Genomic DNA, 16,614 nt, shown 5'->3' with positions numbered 1-16,614 from the left:
GCACAGGAACTGCATGCATGCAACACCCACACGAACAGCATGCAGCCAAGCATGCACGCAACACTCACATGTACACACGCAGCAACGCACGCACGCAACACTCACACGCACACACACACGCATGCATGCACACACCACACGACCAACACACACTCTCACGCTCAAGTGCTCAACCTACACGTGCATGCGCACACATTAGGCCCTGACAGGACACATACACAACCAGGTGATTCCTGCGCATAGGTTGGAGTCTTGTCGCACCTGCGTAAATTTGTGTTTATCTTACCTTTTTCCTATGCAAACTGGCAGGTGGGACGCACCAGGAACATGGTCAATTTAACTAGTCAACATGGTGCTATGCAGACTATTTGGCCGGTCAACGGAGTGCAATCCGATGCTGAACCGTGAGCAAGTGACTGTATAATCACTGCAAAACGTATATAGTGGCTGTAATCAGCGTATTCTGAAGTTCGGTGACCATATTACGCTTTTCTCTCTGTAGGCCCTCCAAAACTACATCTCTACATGTTCTCGCATGTTACATCTCACAAGTATGCAATACAACACTACTACTACACTCTACACAATAAATCATATGTGTTTTTAGTTTTACTAGATACCATATTGTTACTTAATTATTTAGTTTGCATACATTAAAATTGCCTTTGAAATGTATGGCCAGTATCATCTACCGCGCGGGAAAAATCCGGCCCTTTCCTGTTTAATCGGGTTCGTATCGATGGATCGTGCGAAACAACAAAACTATAGTACTCCTCAGTGTCATGTATTATACAGTACAAGTGATAGTTCACTAGGCCACCGTGTCGTGTACTCCTCCGTCGTAAGAGTGGAGCGCTCGCTTTCATAAATGGTCTAGTCCCTTTCACCGACATGTGGGACATCAAGCTACCGGGTCCATGTGCCATACCGAAATACAGTGCAGAGCAGCAGGGGTGAAGCACCCCAGTCATGGCACCGGCGTAGTAATGAGCAATGAGGCGTCCAATCACAAAGTTGCACCTTTCCCGTAGTTAAGTTGGAGGGACGAAGTAATAATGCTAAAAAAGAAGTTAGAGGGATGAAGAAACCATCATTTTACTCCTTGCTAAATTCGTTTCTCCCTCATCTTCTTCAAGTTAACCATGTGTTGCTTCTATCATTGTTCTGCCTCATGTGGGACACGGATTGGCTTAAAGCACTGACACGTGGGAACGCATGTTAGCGAACCGACAGGCCAACGTCCTCTAAAAATAAGAAACCTCCCCCGCCATCCGCACGGCAAAATCACCTCCTTTCTACTAATCTTGATTCTATAATTTTTTAGATAAATATAATTTTAGATCAGTAAGATTGAGATTTGTATAGATAGCACACAGGAGCAAAACCAAGTGGTACGATTAAGGGCACCCACAATGTGTATCCAAATGTGAAAATAGCTTTTGGCATCGATGGGAACCATTGTGGATGGTGCTGCCAAAGCCAAAAAGATGGAACCAAAGCTCCCTGATTGATTGAAGGAATACAAAAATGATACGTCTCTCCTCTTTCTCCCATGCTTGGACGCATGTACAATATAGAGCACAGAGTCTACTCCCCTGTCCCTTCTATAAGAAATCACAAAGCAGCAAGGCGTCAAATCATAAAGCACGGACGAAGCAACCATCATTTCACTCTTCGCTGACTCCACTTCTCCATTGTCTTCTTCAAAAAACCACCTCACCGCACTAAGCTGGACGGACGACGCTCTTGTGTACTAGTAGTACTAGTACATTTACGCGTCCTTTGGTTCAACGGACTTCCTGGATGGAAATAAGGCGGTTGTCTTGGCTTGCAGGTGGCACTCGCGGACGACTTACCGTGGTGTCCCTCAATGGTGTTCTCCGTCGAACGCACTTCGCCAAACCACAACGTTCGAGATATCGTCGACGTCACCGCAATTGGGAAGGCATTCAAATAGTTACGACCTCCATTTTTTTGTACACAAGGCGAGTATATCAAAATTACAATTTGCAAAAGGCCACTAACACTAATCGAGACAAAAATTGATGTGGTTTGCCTCGTACTAGTAACCAAGAACATTAATATACACATCCAAGCCTGCGGAAGTGAGAAGGTTGGTTTGCATGGCACTGCATTAATCAAGCGATGAGAAATGAGATGGTTAGCTCTTTGGGCTTTGGAGAAAAAAATACTCATTAATTGACATGTCAAACGAGGATTTGTATCGATTAATCCCGTGATGGAAAACCCCGCCTTTCTTTTTTAACACTAGTACTCCTAGTACGTACGTACTTATCCTGTTTGAGTCTAGGCCTTGCATTGCCATACTTCGCCACACATTTTTGCCAAGCTTGCCTAAAGTTTTCAAAATGAGAAGGAGGTACACTTGCGCACGACTGTCGCGGTCGCACCGCACCCACACACGGTCGCTCCTGCACGCCGCGGTCGCACCGCACCCTCACACAGTCGCTCCTGCATGCCACAAACCCAACCAAGGGAACGCACCCTCACTGACACGTGCTACCGCATGTTAATAAACCAAACTCAGCCATCCTACCACTGACACATAATTTTCGTTCATACAGTATGTTTATCCAACCACATGTTAGGGAGGATTAGTACGGCCCGTGCGGTGGTATGTTGGGGAAGAAGAAGAGGTGAGGAAGAAGGGTTAGGAGACGTAGGATATTCATCCAACCGCCTAAAATGGTAGACTGGCCCAAATGATGAAAGTCATGCGACTTGCATAACAATATATGTTTTTACACAGCAAAAGATCACTAAAAACAACAACATAAAGAAAAACTATCACTGCTCGTGGAACGAGACAGCCTCGTCATCTTTGGCTGCCCGCACAAACCAGCCGTAGCTACCGATGTGTGTCTCCGCACCGTGGTTGTCCTTGGCCTCCAGCTACTCGTTCACGCAGAGTGTGCGGGTGCTCTACACGGACGAGAGCACCGCCTGGTTCAAGTCGAGGACGTCCGGTTCCGCCTGCAGGAGGGCCTCGATGGCAGCGGCATTCGCGCGCTCTGCGTCAAGTTGAGCCTCTGCCGCCTGGTTCAAGTCTAGGACGTCCGGTTCCGCCTACAGGAGGGCCTCGATGGCAGCAGCATCCGCGCGCTCCACGTCGAGTTGAGCCTCTGCTGCCCGGTTCAAGTCCAGGATGTCTGGTTCCGCCTGCAGGAGGGCCTCGATGGCAGCGGCATCCGCGTGCTCCACCTCAAGTTGAGCCTCCGCCGCCCAGTTCACATCCATGACATCCGGTTCCGCCTGTAGCAGAGACTCGATGGCAGCGGCATGCACGCGCTTCTTGTCGAGTTGAGCCTCTGCCTCCTGGGCCTCCTTTAGTATCGCCAGGTTGAACCGCTGGTCCGCCTGCACCATGGGGGACCCGGACGCCGACACGAAGTCAACGTCCACCGTCTCATACCCATCGGGGGCCTTCTGCGCTGCGACCTCCGCCATGAACATTGGATCAGCTTCCTCCTCCTGGTAGCTTGGCTCTAGAGAACTCAGGGATTGGCCCACCGCAAAGCGAGCTTGGGAACGTAGGTCTGTGGCACTGACCGCTGCCGCGATTTCTGGGCGGCGCTCCGGCGTCAGCATCTTGTAGTATGTGATCTTGCGGCGCACCATGGATTTCCGACGAACTAGGGGATGCTTTATATGGGCTAGGGGATCGAAAGCCGGGGGAATGGGATGGAGAGGAGGTGTTGTTTTGGGGCAGTGGCTGGCGTAGGCCGAGCAGTGAAGGTTCTGGTGTGAATAGTGGTTTCGGTGACGATCGGTCAATTGGTTTTGGCTATACATCGCTCTTGTTGTGTTCGTGTTGCACCCCGACACGCTGGACACCCCTCGCCCGCCCGTGTCATTTATAGTACCAGTCCCTCCATTTTTTGTGGAGTAAATAAAAACAGCGGGAGTATACTACAGATGAGGATCCCCTGACGTGGATGAACCCATTGAGTAACTGACATGCGGGGCCTAGCAAGCATGGGGTCCGCTAGTAAGTGACCGAAAGGGAGGGTAAGGCAGGGATACCTACGTCAGAGGATCCACTTCCACTACTACTCCCTCCTTCCATCTACTATACAGGGCCTAATGCATTTTTGGGGGCTAACTTTGACCAAATGTTAGAGTAATAATATATGACATGCAACTTACACAAAGCATACTATCAAATTCGTATGTGAAAGGAGCTTCCAATGATATAATTTCACATTATACATCTCATGTACTATTAATCTTGTCAATAGTTAATAATATAGCCAGCTGATGGCTATAAGGAACTGCCATGTCATCTAGAGCCATCATCTATATGCACTCATACAGTAGTGTGGGCTATAAGGTTGGCTATTTCCCGCAAAAAATATATATAAGGTTGGCTATTGTATTAGTACTTTTTCCATCTCCTCTCTATCTCTTTCTTCAAATTTATTGTATTTAACTAGGAATGCGTATATAGCTATGCTCTTGCATGAGAGCTCACTCCCCTTACTTTTTCACATCTCTCTCCTCCACATAGGCCCTATATTAATGGAAGGAGGGAGTACTACGAGCACTGCATACTCTACTATAGATGTTGTCAGTACTCCACTAGTACTATTGGACAGGGAGCTTAAAAAAAGTTACTATTGGATTAGCTATAGGTGGCGAAATCCTAGCAGGAAGAACATGCGCGAGAACAAGCACATTCACGTGGTTGAAAACAAATTGGAAACCATCTCTGTTTGAATACAAATCTAGGAGTACGCAGGAATCTAACAATATTGATCAGGCATTGTTGAATGTTGATACTTTTTCTGTAAGTTTGAGAAAAGTAGAGATACTTTGACTACACATAAAACTTATATGTAAACTAGAAAGGATCGGAGGGAGTATATTGTACGTTCAAAAGTGAAACGAACATTGAATACCGGCCCTTTATATATGATTTGCGGATGCTATGATCACCGGTTCAAATTTTTTAATCTGCCTTAGGTATCACATATTCACCCACTCGTTCTCTCTCGATTTCACCTCGGGGTCCAGAGATCGATTGAAAGAGGACTAGGGTGGGTACAATACGTTCATTTCGCTTATGAACGTACAATATACTCCCTCTGATCCCCACACACCAACCCCACCCCCCCACCTGTGGCTCATTTCTATCATAGAAACAGACCAAAACTTTATCTCCTTGCACGACACGCAATTGATCTCTCAACATCAATCGATCTTGTCAACATGTGTTGGGGCATGAACTGAATGGGATGTCAAAACTAAGACGGGAAGCGACACATAGTGCAGGCAAAGTGAAACTTTAAATGAACCGTTTGTTTGTATGCATGTCAGACAAGTTACAACATTGGAGATACAAGCATGGTCTAGGCCCACATGAGAATGATAGTTGGCGGAATGTCCAAATGAGGCATGCGGGAGGATGGACTCGACCGGAGGGCGGCATGATCGATGGAGAAGAGGGTTGGAGAGGAATGAGAAATAAGCAAACGCCACATGATTATACTTGAATGGCTAAAATAAAGAATAAGTTGTCTCATTTGGCCTACATAGTGAAGGCCTAATGCGCAACGCGGAGCACTAACACTCGGATATGGCCGGGAAAATAGGGAAATCGACATGTGGGGCACACCTGTCAGGACAACGTAGCGCAGAGTAGTCCAATGGAGGAGCTGGCCCACGACCTCCTCGCCACCGGCAACCGTTCATGTGGGTCATGGGGGCCAGCAACATCGCGCAGCTCCAGCACCGCCTCTGGACACGGCAACCGCGGTGAGCGACATGCTCATCGTCGTTGGACACGGCCTGTTTCAGTGTGTCGAGGGTGGAGTTAGCGCTGTGGCACGACCAGCAGATCAACACCCGGCTCATCGAGGATGCACGGGGCGCCAAAGTGCACGCGCGCCGCAACGTGTCCGCGGAGTGGTGTAGCGCGGTCAACTGCATCCCCAGGACCTATGACCATGCCGGGTCGTCTTGCTTTTTCAATGACATGTAGGGGTCGCATGTGAGCAAAGGGCATCTCCAACGTTGCCACGGCCACAGCTGACTATCCTGGCACGCCAAAAACCCTCATCCCTCGCGTCGTCGCGCGGTGCGTTCCCAGCCGGCGCCAGCTGCCCGCATTCGTGCTGTCTGTACGTATGCCATCGTTAAGAGGCTCGGTGCCCACGGAACCAACTCTGGTGACTTAATGACGCACCCGGACACTTGGCCTCTCTAGAATGTGCTACTTAAAGCGGCAATGCCAATATAACCTCCACACCATAGTGCATCGTCCTGCTACCTAGCACCACATCCGTCATGACCACGAGCGCGAACGCTCTGCGGGAGAGCTTGTCTTCGGGGATGAAGCTCGAGGTCGCCGCCCTCAATCAAGTCGCCACTTGCAACACAATAGCGGCGTAGCCGGACGCGGACGCGACCGCACAAGTGGTGGCCACGCTGGCGGCCGATGACGGGAGCATCGTCAGCCACGCGTCCTACTTGCCGCTGTCCAACGTCCGGCACCGCCGAGGTCGGGGACTCCTCCGAGGTTGAGTAGGCCATGGGAGGTGGTAGGGCATGGTGTGCCAACTGGCCGGTCCATATCCCATGTTCTACTCTTCCTCGGTGGAGACCGCACCTTCACTTCACAGGTCTTGAACCCCGCCCACGTACATATATATCACAGATGGAGGACATCCATCGCCGCCATAGAATAGGTTTAGGGTCGGGTTTCCTTAATTTTCTGTCCTATAAAATTTTGAAATGTAATGAAAATCTGCCGTGTTTGCATTAATCTCGACCGGTGTATATGAACTTTCACAATAATATTGTATATTGTAGGAGTACTAGAAGGATGAACATCAAGATCTTGTGGGAGAAAAGGATGTACGAGGGAAGGCCTTATCTGCAAATGTGGAGAGGAGTGCGTGTAAATTGTCATAGTTTCCTTCCTATCCGTTAGATATTGATCGGACAGCCTATATTGCAGGATGACAGGCACACCATCATCACCAACTTTGCTTTTTATTGAACCGAGACAAAGCTAACATGCGAAGTAAATAAACACATAGGGTCTACATACACAATTTATCTTAGGCACTCCAATAGTACGTCCACTACACATTCACGCATTTCACATCTTTCTACATCTACGGGAACCTACAATAGGGATAACGTAAATTGCCTCTCTCTCTCTCTCCTCCCTAATTTTCATGGTGGTGGGCTCTCCCTCCACCCAATCTACAATCAACAAATCACACGTTTCACATTACGTTAATAAAGTAACTGGGATTACGTAAGTGTAGCATTACTCGTCCTGAAAAACCTAACTAAGCCAACCTCCTAGCATATCGTGCGGGAAAAGACCCGGCCACGCCATTTTAGTCAGGATTACCGGATTACTAGTAGTAGTATCGATGGATCGCGCGAAGCACCAAGTTTTTCTTGAGGGGGCGACACACCTAGTTTAAAAGGAAAAAAGGCGGTACACTCACAGCACCCCTGTCACGGTCACATTGCTCCCAACACACGTTCGGTGTAGTCTTGGGCATTCTTGTCCATCCATTTGGCAAAAGAAGAAGAGCCAAACAATCAAATCAACAAATGGATGTCCTCGAATGATAAAAGTATGCAATCAACATGCTCACACAATAAGATGGCAAATGAAATATTTGGCAAAGCATGCACAAACACTCTAGCATCTATCAAGCAATTGGCGATGACTAGGTCATCTATATATGAGTATATTGACTTAGGAGTCAAATGAGAACATTTGATCATAGGTCATACTCATCGGTTAACCACAAGTGGGGTTACCACTTCTACACAAAGCATTGTTGTGTTCACATCATTAGAGTTGCTTTAGCTCAAATCTTAGAGTAAAGCTCCCCCTAGATGTGATATCCCCCCTAAGAGGGATGAACTAACCTTGGGTTTTGCCGATGATGACTTCATGTAGATGTTGAAGATGTGGATGCTCATTGTTTATGTAGATCATTTGGAGCAATCCATTGGAGTGACTTTGACTTTTAATACCTACATGGGTTAGTCCCACAAGGAACAAACAAGGATATCCATAGACATAGAGTGAATCACACACATGATGATGTCCATGAAAGCATTAGGTTACCTTGTCCCTTGTATTACCAACAAGAGCGTTTGTGACTCCTTGAACTTGTGCAAGATATGGAAGTTGTTTACACTTGTCCTTGTCAGAATGAATATGAGTGAAGAATGTTGGCGGAGTCACCCTCAAGAACTCTCTAGTTCTTCTTCTTCGGGATCCACATCATCTTGATGGGAATCCTTGGGGTTGTAGATGTACTTGATGATGTATAACTTGATGTAGTCTTAGGAACCCACTTAACCAAGGCCTTTGGAGCATCTTCAAATGCATCAATCTCCTCTTGAAGCTTGTCCTTGCCTTTTTGCTTGTAGTCTTGTAGATCATCTTGAGCTTGTGTCCCCTTGAAGGAAGTAGGATCATACTTCTCTTGTTGAGGAACAAACTTCAGCTTGGGGTATTGATCTTCTTCCCACTCAACTCCATTGGCATTGAACTTTCATTCAAAACCAACACCTTGATTTTTCCGGTGCCTTCCTTGCTTGCATACAATTTCCTCAAATTGCTTACTTCCGGCAAGGCTCTTGTAAACACCTTTCTCTATAATTCCCTTCAATAAGCTATTTTCTTGCTCAAGTGTAACTTGGCTAAGAGAATCATTAGTGGAATCAAGAGAACTACTAGAAGCAACAATATTGGATTTAGCATGATTATTGTTACTACTAGAAGAAGAATCTTTCTTGCCCTTGTTGCTAGATTTTACTTGTGGCATGTAAGTAGACGAGTAAATGCTTGGCAATGCAAGAAGAACTTTTCTTCTGAAGATCATCATTGATGGCTTTTAAGAACCCATGATCTTGCTCAAGATTGAGATGCTCAAAGCATAGCTTCTCATGAGTTTTTAGAAGTTCTTGATGATGTTTTAAAGTGGTTTCATGGGCTAAATTAAGGGTGTTTAGTTCTTTAGTTAGACGCCAATCTCCTTCTTATCATTGTTATTCGTTTCATCTTGATTAGCATGATTAACAGCATTTCCATCATAGTATTCATCACTAGAGTTGGTAACAAGTAAATCATCATCACCTAGCAAGTCATCTTCATCACTATTGAATCAACATACTCGGGGTGTGTTACCTTGGGGCCTTTAGCCATGAATCATCTTCTAATTCCTTCATTTGGTGAATCAAATATGTCATAGGAGTTGGTTGACACAAGTGCTAGACCTGCAACACCTTCATCTTGAGTATATTCGGAGTCAGAGTGATAAATTCTCTTGGAGTGGTGGTCGGAGTCGGAGCTAGATACCCATTCACCAACATAAGCTTGATGTCTTTGTTTTGTGTAGCTCCTTGATTACTTGTCCTTCCTTTCTGAATCCTTACTTCTTCGAGAGATTCTTCGTTCATAGTGATCATCTCTACTCCTTCTCTCCCTTGGAGGTGATTCTTCCCTTTTGTTCCTCCTTTTAGGTGAGTCTTTTGTTCTTTTGTAGGGAGTTGTACACTCATTGGAGTAGTGTCCGGGTCTTCCACAATTGTAGCAATTTTGCTCATGACTAGAAGATCTTTTGTCATTGTTGGACCTTGACTTGGAACTTCTTTCCTTGCTTCTACTGTTGTAGAATTTGTTGAAGTTATTCACCATTAAGCTCAATTCTTCATTGAAGGCTTGTTTCTCATTTGATGATGTAGGAGCATCACATGAGGCTTTGTAAGCACCACTAGACTTGTTGTGAAGCTCTTATTTATCCTTGAGTGACATCTCATGAGCAACAATTCTTCCAATGACTTCGGTTGGCTTGAGATCTTTGTGGTTGGGCATCATTTGGATTAAGGTGCACACGGTATCATATTTTCCATCCAAGGCTCTTAGGATCTTCTTGATGATGAATCTGTCGGTCATCTCTTTGCTTCCTAAGCTGGCAATCTCATTTGTGATGAGAGCAAGCCTAGAGTATATCTCAGCGACTCCTTCACCATCCTTCATTTTTAACTTGTCAAGTTGACTCTGATACCATTTTGAACTATGGAAATGAAGGCAAATGGATACCAAAGCTTTGATAGCACTTGTAGGATCGAAAGTATGTCTAGAGGGGGGGTGATTAGACTACTTAACCAATTAAAAACCTAACCTTTTCCCAATTTTAATTCTTGTCAGATTTTAGCAACTTAGCACAAGTCAAGCAATCACAATACTATTCAAGAAAGCATGCAAAGAGTATATGAGCAGCGGAAAGTAAAGCATGCAACTTGCAATAAAGTAAATGGGAGGAGTTTGGAGGGAGAAAACGCAATGTTGACATGGAGATTTTTGGCATGGTTCCAATAGGTGGTGCTATCATACATCCACGTTGATGGAGACTTCAACCCACGAAGGGTAACTACTGCGAGAGTCCGCGGAGGGCTCCACCCATGAAGGGTCCATGAAGAAGCAACCTTGTCTATCCCACCATGGCCATCGCCCATGAAGGACTTGCCTCACATGGGTAGATCTTCACGAATTAGGCAATCTCCTTGCCCTTACAAACTCCTTGGTTCAACTCCACAATCTTGATGGAGGCTCAAAAGTGACACCTAACCAATCTAGCAGACACCACTCTCCAAAAGGTAATAGATGCTGTGTTGATGATGAACTCCTTGCTCTTGTGCTTCAAATGATAGTATCCCCAACACAAAACTCTATCTCACAGATTTGGCTATGGTGGAAAGATGATTTGAGTGGAAAGCAACTTGGGGAAGGCTAGAGATCAAGATTCTTGTGGTTGGAATGGAATGTATTGGTCTCAACACATGAGTAAGTGGTTCTCTCTCAGAAAATGAATGGTGGAATTGTAGGCACGTTCTGATGGCTCTCTCTATGAATGAAGAATGGGTGGAGGGGTATATATAGCTTCCACACAAAATCTAACTCTTACACATAGATTCCCAAACTCGGTGAGACCGAATGGTAAAACTCGGTCAGACCGATCAGGTTAAATTATGAACGTTGGGCTTTTCGGTGGGACCGATACAATCAACTTGGTGGGACTGATGCGCTAGAGTTAGGGCATACCATAATCTCGGTGTGACCAATCACATGAACTCGGTGGGACAGATTTCAATAATAGGCACATAGAGAGTTGGTCAGGCAAACTCGGTGGGACCGATTCGCTCATTTCAGTGGGACCAAAACGTTACGAAAAGGAAATAGGGAGTTTTCATTGCAAACTCGGTGGGACCGATTCGCTCATTTCGGTGGGACCGAAACGTTACGAAACAGAAACAGGGAGTTTGCAATCCATCTCGGTGAGACCGAGGTCCCTATCAGTGAAGCCGAAGTGACTAGGGTTTGTGGCAGTGGCTTTGTCAAATGAACAAGGTGGCGCCGGATATATCAAATCGGTGGGGCCAAGTTTGACTTTTAGGTTTAGGACAAATGTGGAAATGAGATAGTGGTTGAGGGTTTTGGAGCATATCACTAAGCATTTTGAGCAAGCAAATCGTTAGGCAACACCTCATCCCCTTTTAATAGTATTGGCTTTCCTATGGACTCAATGTGATCTTGGATCACTAAAAACAAAATGTAGAGTCTTGACCTTGTTGCCAATATGTGTCCTTAGCATTTTGAGGGGTCCGCATTTCTAGTCCATGTCATGCCAATCATTGAACTTTCTGAAATGATCATCTTGAAAGAGCATTAGTTCAATGAGCTATATGTTGTTAAGAATTACCAAAACCGCCACAGGATTAGTTGCTCTTTCATCCCCTAATGGGCCAAATTCGGCCTGTGGTTAGAATCGGCCATTTGTGGCATGTTAACTCGTTGCGTCGTTTCCAGCCCGTCCTATATTCTGGCCCATTAACCCGTAACTCAGTTCATTTGACCTGACTATTATGTTTTCATGTTGTACTGTCCGATGGGGCACCATAACCTTCGCCTTCATTTCTCCTAGGCTCCTGAATAACATAGCAAATGTCTGATAGTCTGGTTTCAAAACCATGCATATCTTGACGACATCGAACAATGGCTGTCCTTTTTTCACAAAGGGTCTCTGTTAGGGAATGGACATGTATCTGGAGTGCAGATATAACATTGTTTTGATCCTGCATATCTTGATCATGAGGCAGTTTGGACGAGATTGCCTTAACAACCAACCCAGTATTACACAGGAATGTGCTTTTGGCACTGTTAGTGCATAGGTACTGACCCACTCCAACAAGAGGTGACATTGCGGTTATAGTTGCCTCGTCACCTTCAAAAGGTGGCAGTTCCACCATTTTTCCCTAGCTTGCTGAAAAGTTGAGTTTTTACATTAGTAGTACTAGAAAATAAGATATTAAGGAGGCAGCAAAACCAAACAAAATAGCTTTGGTTTATATACAGAACTTATTCTGGTGAACCCGTGTAAAATATTAGTTGTATTTTACTACAAGGTACATAATTAAACCAGGTTCCAAACATATGACCATGTACAATGGCTAATGTATTGTCTATGTCTTGAAATTGTATTGACAACTAAGGATAATGAGACAAAGTTTATAATATGGTAAGCATAGTATGACATCATTCATATCACAAAACAACTGAGAACATGCAAACAAGCAATTGTAACATTGTGTGGGAAAGTCCAGCACGGGACTAGATTACGTATCAAGATCAAAGGAAAATCACTCCTCTCTTTTAAACCTTGTAAGGTGCAATGATACTCTAAGATAATTGTGTATAAAATTGAAAAGAGTAATAGACATTGGCTGCAAACTATGCAATTCAATGCACAAATCAGAGTAAGTAGTAGTTAAAAGGCATGAGGATTAGGGACTTACAATAGTGGCTTTGACTGGTGTAGTCATGCACTTTGTCTTGCTGGTGACAATCCTTGAAGATTTCCACAACATTTGGTTTAGGTACTTTTTGGTCCTTGCAGGCTTTCCTCTTCATTTGGAACAAGTCAATATAGATCTGATAATATGGCACAAAGAAAAGAGTGAAATAGCAGCTAATTACAAGAGCCTCGTAGTGTGCAATATAGCTACGAGATCCTGTCGTCTGTTGGAATTTCACTTTCGTATTGTTGGCCTTGTTCTTTGAATAGTTCGCCTACAAGAAGATAGATTTGTGAGGCACATGCGTAAATAGGAGTTCAAATTGTGATCTGATCACATACATATAACGTACTTGATACTTTGGACCTGACTAGTGTTTAGTGAGGCCTCTCCAGTCTTCATCCGATATTTTGCACTGGAGATGTTTGGGCAAGTTCATTGTTAGCCTTGCCTTCAAAGTGAGTGCAAGCTTGTCTGGTTGCATCATCTTGGCTATCCAAGTTGAACCTCATCTGTTGAAAATTATGGGAGTCTCATTATCAGCAACCAAGAAAGTATGGGACAGAGCAAGATGATATCACTAGTTTCCATACATAATCATACTTACAGATAAATGGTTGAGGAAGGTGTTGAACTGGGTTTCTTGTTTATCATTCATGTATTGGATCCATGTTGGGAGGATACGTGCATGACACCTAACGGCAACCGATGCCTTTAATACTAGCTTGGATGACTCTATAGCATCACGTGGCCTTTTTAAACCTGCCTCAAAACGGATCTCCATTTTCCTCCTCTAGATTTAGTTAACCTATCGAGCATTATCCCTAATGTTTGTTTCCTCTTGCACCTAGGTGCTAGTCCAAAAATGAACATAGGAAGTGTTAGTGTACATCAAACTATGAGACTACATATAAAGAAGCATGCAACTGTAACTTGACTCCAGCAATCCTGTTCAAGAATTCATCCGATTAACCAGTTAACTTGCCGATTAATACCTACTCGTAGGGTCACCGAGTAGCCGATTAACTGATTAATCGCCCGAGTAATTGATTAAATGGCCGATTAACTTGCCGATTAGCTTATTAATCCCCTACTCTTCAGCCAACCGAGCAGCTACCAGTTAACGATTTCCTCAACAATGGTGTCAAGAGTGCTTCGGAAGTAGTGTCAGGTGGCAAGGGAGCTTGGGAACATGCTGCTAGCTGAGTTGACAAACGAGTAACTCGTGCAGCTGGTGGTACTTTGGAAGGTGTTGCAACAACTAGGGATGTCAGTGCTTGTTTGGTGACAGCTATTAGTTTCTCTTTGGCTTGTTTTGAAGCTCGTGTAGCACGGGATACCATGTTTGTACAATTTTCCGCTGGACTTTGACCTTCTATTGCACCATTAGTACCAGCAGAATCTGCATAATTCTTCCGCTTCTGTTTCCGTGTGTCCTTGGTACTAACACCATCCCCTGTCATTCTATGCTCCTTCCTCTTTCTCTGTGCCATGTTAAGTCAAGTCTACAAGAAAAAAGGAATAAAAATTTAGTTCTTCAGAACAAATTGATGCATGATACAGATGTTGAACTTTGATTTAGACAACCACATGACAGGAGGATTTAATATGTACGAAAAACAGGACGACATGAGATAATCAGAACTATGATGTGTAAACTAAGCAGAAGGCATTTCAATAAATTAGAAGCAATGCAATGGAAGGTAGACACCATATGAAAGATGCTACAAATATCGCTCTACCAAGTTAACATTGTCTCGTCAAACCTAGCATTTAAACAAATATGAAGCAGTACAAGAAATAAATCATATGCAAGATGCAAACAACATCAAACTACCAAGTTAAAGGTCTCTCGCCATTAGTGCCATTGCATATTCACAACTTATGATGTGTAAGCTAAGTAGAAGGCATTTCAACAAACTAGAAGCAATGAAAGCTAGACACCATATGTAAGACGCAACGAATATCAATCTACCAAGTTAAAACTGTCTCGTCATTAGTGCCATTTCAAAAAATTAGTAGTACAAGCTAGAAAATAATGCGAGATGTAAACTATATCAAACTCCCAAGTTAAATGTGTCTTGTGAAAAGTGATTGTTACAGGTTACACAACAGTAGTACTTTGCTATAAGAACATGGTGTGATAGACATATATTGTATGTTCTAGAAACAGGAACACGTGTCTTTTCACAAGTATAATGTGTAAAGTAAGCAGATGGAATTCAACAAAATTAGAAGCAATACAAGCTAGACATCATACATAACATGCAACCACATATAACAGTGCCATGTTCGAGGGAGCACCTGTGATGGTGGCCAAGGGGGGCGTGCTCATCATCAACACAACTACTTTGAGTCTCGATGCATGTGTTGTCTTCCAAATCTTGTTGGGGGGATGGCCGAGTAGAATGTGTAGAGGCCCTCCATTTGGAAGAAGCAACATTATCCACTGCCTTGCTAATTCCCTTCTGCTTTATTGATTTTGCATTGTCAAGTAAACCGACAAGAAAATGCAATAAAATTCACTCTTCAGAACTCATTCATGCATGATACTGATAATCACTACCTTGACGTAAGGCAAACACATGATATGAGGATGGAATATGTACGAAAAACAAGATGACATGGCATATTCACAACTATTTGTGTACACTAACCAGAAGTAATTTAATCAAATTACAAGCAATACAAGTGAGACACCCTACGCAACATGCAAGACAATATCACACTGCCAAGCTAGAGAAAGCACCTGGGATGCCGGTTTCACCGGAAGACCGCCATCCGTCCCTGCTTTATTTTTTCCTTCCTATTTCTTAATTTTATTGCCTTGTCAAGTCAAACCCACAAGAACAATGAATAAAAATTGGCTTTTTAGAACTCATTGATGCAGGATGCTGACGAGCACTACTTTTATGTAAGGCGACCGCATGATAGGACGATTGAATGTGTAAGAAAAAGGACACCATTGCATATTCACAACTATGATGTGTAAACTAAGCAGAAGGCATTTCAAAAAATTAGAAGCAATGAAATCTAGACACCATATGAAAGATGCAACAGTGACAGCCTGGTTTTTGCCCTCTTTTCTTTGCCTGATTTTCAGTTGGTTTGAATTTGAAATTTGGAGTTTTGAATCTTTTCATATGGACTTAAACACTTGGGTACCCTTCGGCTTTCACCCAAGTGTCCCATTTTCCTCTCTAACCATAATTCCCTCTCTGGTTCACCTCAAAATAATATATGGAATATTTTTCTTAAATGAAAAATATTCATTTCCCTCTCTTAAACCTTAGCTAGCTCAATGTGCTCCAAAGCAACCCCAATTTTGCTTGCCCACAAAAATCTGAGAAAATTCACAAATATTCTTTGAACCCTAGGGCACCTTTCGGAGCAAAAATATTTCATCACTTTTTGGAATATTTGGGCTACAGAAAATATTTTCTATTCTGGACAGAAATGGTAGTTTCTACAACAACTACCATTTTACTTGCACCTTTGTGGCTGATTTTTCTTGTGCATCATCACCTTAGTAGATGATTGCTAACCTCTAAAGCCCAGCTCCCAGCTCCCAGTAGCTTGGCCACAATAAGCTCTCAAAGTTACTGATCAGAAACTTACCTGGTGTGTGAAATCTTTTCTACTGCACCTGAGACCAAACCCAAGTGTGGTAACCTCTAAAACTACCACGAACAACAAGCCAGACATGAACTTTGGGCTTAGGTCAGCCTAAGGTCAGAGTTCACGTGGTGACCGCGTTCA

This window comes from Triticum aestivum, chromosome 4B, assembly GCF_018294505.1.
Source record: "Triticum aestivum cultivar Chinese Spring chromosome 4B, IWGSC CS RefSeq v2.1, whole genome shotgun sequence".
NCBI classification, from domain to species: domain Eukaryota; kingdom Viridiplantae; phylum Streptophyta; class Magnoliopsida; order Poales; family Poaceae; genus Triticum; species Triticum aestivum.
Note: the sequence above shows the minus strand (reverse complement) of the source record.